This window comes from Rattus norvegicus, chromosome 14 (assembly GCF_021556685.1).
Source record: "Rattus norvegicus strain SHRSP/BbbUtx chromosome 14, alternate assembly SHRSP_T2T, whole genome shotgun sequence".
NCBI lineage: Eukaryota > Metazoa > Chordata > Mammalia > Rodentia > Muridae > Rattus > Rattus norvegicus.
This window is the reverse complement of record NC_141547.1, coordinates 20,812,545-20,817,555: the sequence shown is the minus strand read 5'-3', so window position 1 is coordinate 20,817,555 and position 5,011 is coordinate 20,812,545. Positions and strand designations below refer to the sequence as shown.

Genomic DNA, 5,011 nt, shown 5'->3' with positions numbered 1-5,011 from the left:
CAGCTAAATAAATGATATTGCCTCATATTGTTCCTGGTATTTAAAATGAAAAGTCACGTTAACCAGTTTGGATTTCTTTACCCAGGAATACTCTGTTTTTCAAGAGTACATAGTTGTCTTGAATTCACCTGGTTTCTCAGCAACTATTTATCGCAAAATTCTAGGGTGACACTTTTAGGCCATGGGTGGAAAAATGCTGAAAATTGCACTTTGTTACCTTTCCTGAATAAAATGAAAATATCATGAAGGTAAAAGCAAATCCCTCCCAATACCACAATCTCTATGAGCACCCATTTCTGAATACAAAAGTGTTAGCTTTCTTCAATGTGGACAGCATTTCCTAAACAAGCTTCCTTAGTCTGAGAGTCCAATGACATGCTTTGGCCTGCTACATATTAAAGAACTTTCTGAAGACACTGAGGATAGAGTTTAGCCACTGAACACTCAAAATGGTGGCCAACCTATCTGAGTTCTCATACACTTTTATTCACGGGTCAGCAATGTCATCATACTGGGAAAGAGAATTTTATTTCCTGCTGGTTCTGAAAATATGTTCTTCAACAGTCACTTGAGTAGCTTGTACAACTAAATGAAGTTTATTCTGGAAAAGTATCAGCTTAAGGTATGGATTTATAGACTGATCGCAAGGAAAGTCCTTTTTCAAGTCCATTTATTTAACTCAATATCGTAGGCTTCAATAGTGAAAAACACACTCATGATCTCCACAGGTTCCAGCTATGTAGTAGATTGAGTATTTGTACACACCTACTAAGCCCTGGATTCTAGGCACAGTCAAGGGTATTAAAAATCCCCAGGAGTCTCTTTAGGCCTCATTGAAGAGGAAAAATTCTCCCGGTGAAATGTAGATTTTTTTCTTTGTGCTCCACAGCATTATGAAACTCCATTGCAGCCGGAATGGCACAAACCATCATCCAGCAATTCTCCCTGCTATCATAGCACTCCACAGACTTCAGTGAGTTTCTTCCATCACTTTCGTAAACATGTCCTCCAATAGCATACATTTTACCACAGCAATATACTAGTTTGCAGCCTATTCTGCCCCTAAGCAAGGATGGCTTGGAAAGCTATCTATTGATGGAATGGTCATACATCCAAAAATCATTTTCTGCTTTGTGATCAATGGACACCTCACTGCTGCTTGACCTGTACCCTCTTGCAATGTATATGTCATTATCTGGTGATACAAGAATCCCAATTCTCTTAAGTCATTTGGCGGTTTGCATAGTTTAAACACCCTTCCTGTGACTATATCTAGACAAGGCACTGGCTGCTTCTTCCCTGAGTGCTTGTGTGCAGCATCAAAACATATGATCATCTCGGAAGCCATCATTCCAAACCTCTGTGTACAGCCATTGGTGTTGGATGGTCCCTTTTCTCCACAACTTTTGACTATGGCCTGTGCAGACTGAGGAGAAATTTTCTCAATAGATGCATCTTCCATTAGAAGAAAACATAGACATTTGGCGACAATTTCTATTTCTTTCTGCTCATGTTCAAAACACCTTATAATGCTTTCATAAACATGTTCTTCCCAGTCTACAGTTAAATCATCATTACCTAGTATGCTTCTGAGTTGGTCTTTTGTCAGCTGGAGAAACTCTTGTTCTTTGGTGACACACAGGAAATTTTTACGGATGTTTTCTTTTGATCGATCTCCAAGTTCCTGGTGGCCATAATGATCAGCAAACATAAAGACTCCAATAGAATTCTGTGGATCCAAATGGCTAATAATATACTTAGCACTCTGGTCTTGTATGGAAGGAATATGGAAGATGGTAGCTGTAGTGAACAGGGCTTGTACTTTGGCCTCTATCAGAATAACTAGAGGTACAGGCATAATTCAATACTAAATCCATCGATTCAGCTTCAACACCGATGATCCGCACTTCTTTCTGAGTACTTTCTGTAAGGTCTCTAGTGAACATGGATCTGAAGCAGGGTATGACTGCAGCAAGAACGTTTCTATGACAGGAAAACATTTGCCCATGATACACTTCCACTACAATGTCTGTCAACTGTCCTTCATCATACATTGTTTTGAGTTGCTTAAGAGTACTTCAAGCATGGAAAGGGTTCGTAGTATCGTTGGCTGTGTCTGAAGGTGGAATCCCATTCAGAGTTGGGGAAGACTTACTTTTAAATCTGCTGAAGTAGCCATTTCTCCAAGGGGCCCCAGCTCTGGTTATTTAAAGAGGTAATGCCATTGTGTTTCAATTGCTCCCAGTTTCTGGCTCTACTCATCTTCAGGCATTCTTAATTTGCTAAATGTGTCCTGCTGTTATGTCCTGGACTTAATTCTTGCTTAAGATAATGATATTTACAATGTGCAGGAGGTGGTTATAGATGTAAATGTGAGATCCTCTAGTCTGTATGACAAAATAGGAGTTTTTCCTAATAAAATATAAAAATTAAGGACAAATCTGTGTAAGCTTAAAATGACATTGTACATGATTTTCTGTCCATACCAGTATTGTCTTTGGCTGCTCATGAATAGGCAGCCATGTTGCTAAGACTTTATTGTGAGTTATAAAGGTAAACATTTAGAATGTAAGCAGGTATTATGTTGGATTAGATAGGAGAGAAAGAAGAATAAAGGAAAGAAAAGGAGAGAAAAAAACCTCCAAATCTAGCCTCCCTTACTTTGTTTCCTCTCTGACCAAGACCATTAATATTTCATTTAACTCAAAAAACACCCACCTCACTTTCTTGGAATGAGGCATCACTCTCTTGAAATTACTTCCTGAATTCTAGTGGACAGGCATCATTTCCTTTGGGGAAGCTAAATAAAATTGGGATATTGACCAGTCTTAAGAAAGCCAGTTCTAACATTTATTATCCAGTGTCTGTGTGCTGAAAAAGCTCAGGGTTAAATGAAACCCTGAGTTTTAACAGTCTGAGACGCTGTACCAGAGGAGCTCTGCACCTTCGAAGCTTTCCTGGAAGCAAGTTTTGGTGAAACAGCTCATGAGGTCCTCTGAGACTAGATGAAGGAAAATGCCAGAAAAATATGTCTTAGTTTCTCAGCATTCTTGTAGCATCCTCAAGGCTGAATCTTGTCAAGGCCTTTTTAACTTCACTGGTGTTTATTAACATATGAACTTCCACAGGTAATAAACATTTCTTATCAGCATACCTATGGAATGTATGGCGTGCACAGTCAGCTAAAATGATTCTCTGCTCTCTGTTCGAGGAGGTTGGGCTCTTTCTTTCATAAGTTAGTTTAAATTGAATAACCAGACTGTAATATGAATTTTTATCTATGCAATTTGGAAGGACGGCATGATAAGCCCCAAGGATTCTAGAGCCAAGAAGATTTATTGACTCTGCTTAGCTAAAGTCCTGGCTGGAGACATTTTCAATTCTCAGCTGATCTCAGTGCTGTTCCCTTAAAGAAGGATCAGCAATTCATGTCACCTGTCCTGTTAGTCTTTATGATTTCTTTCATATTTGCAGTCAAGAACACGAGGGTATTTTTCCTGGTCAAATCAGATTTTTATTAATTTTGAAAGAATCCATAGTTTTTCTTCTGTTGAAAGAAGAGCATATTCTCCTTCTCAATATAATATACTTTCTGAGATTATCATATACATAGGCTCATCTAAATCATCAGTCCTTCCTAAAATGCAGTGTACTCTAGCAGTCATGTTATTTGACTCATTGACATTTAAAAATTTTAAATCCATAAAGCATTATTCAATTTCTCTCTGGGATATTCTTTGTCCCCATTCTATTCTATGAGCATTTTCTTTAAGGTCCTGTTAGATCTCTTGCTTTGCCTGTAGGATTGTAACAGAAGAGATATCCGTAAGATTTTTTGATGCTATAATGTTTTTAAAAATGTTGCATGTTATTGATACATCTGCTAAAGTGTCATCAGCTTCAACCCTCAAAGACATTTCCAAAATAGCTGTCTCTTATGGATTTGGTCTAACGCTTATGTTATGTTAATTGGGTCCCCAAAATTATATAGGAATACTCAAGTCTGCATGTAAGATTCTGAGGGCGACTGCAAACCCCCTCCCCCACCACATTGGTTATTAACGTTGCTGGCAGTCAATGGCTGGGCAGAGAGATAGAGACAGGACTTTAGATTTCCAAGGCAAGACGGGACAGAACCATGACTGGAAAGGACTAATGACCAGGTCTGAAGGGTGCAGAAGAGAACATACCAATCATGTAAGAGCAGGGGAAGAGCAGTCCTAGGGACCCTCGATTGGGACTAGGGCAACAAAGATGGAATATAAATTTTAGTAAGCAATAACTCAGGAATATCATAGAGGAAGTTTTAGCCATGTGGAGGTTTGGAAGTACCCAGCCATTGAGCTGTTTAAGGCATATTAAAATATAAGGCGCTCTCTCTCTCTCTCTCTCTCTCTCTCTCTCTCTGTGTGTGTGTGTGTGTGTGTGTGTGTGTGTGTGTGTGTGTGTGTGTGGGAATGTGCCGCACGGGGATGTGTGTGTCTTTCATTCAGGAACCCAGAACATTGGGTCAGGTAGTAAGGAACATGCCACCACCACCACTGGGGTGATTAGAGTAGCATTAATCACCTACTGCAAGAGTTATCATCTTTAATAAATATACACATCTTAGACTCACCGTTTTCAGAATTCCAGGCAAAAGCTCAATGGAATTCTTAATATGTATCAATAGTATGATGTATTAGCATGTGTATATAGTTTAAATTTTCAAACTCCACAAATGAAACATATAATCTATTGTATGACATTGCTCTATGGTGACTTTATTAAACTGAATCCATAGGTTTACCTCAGTATATTGAATCTCTATGGGTTGCCACTCTAATTTCTTAAGCCTCGGTGGATTTTTCTTAACTGGAACTACCTTTTTTGCTGATATTGTAGATTCTAGATTGGATTCTTTTGACGATTCTTTATTCTGATTTAAAGAATCCTGTAATATCTGTTCTATAATCTCCAATCTAGCATTTAATTTTTTAGTCTTCTTTTTCTCTATGTTTGCTTTGTTGTG

General features: G+C 38.5%; 1 pseudogene; it reads right to left on the bottom strand.

The window, feature by feature from the left end:
- Positions 1-395: 395 nt before the first annotated feature.
- Positions 396-2,179, bottom strand: LOC134481733 (kelch repeat and BTB domain-containing protein 8-like; annotated as a pseudogene).
- Positions 2,180-5,011: the final 2,832 nt, after the last annotated feature.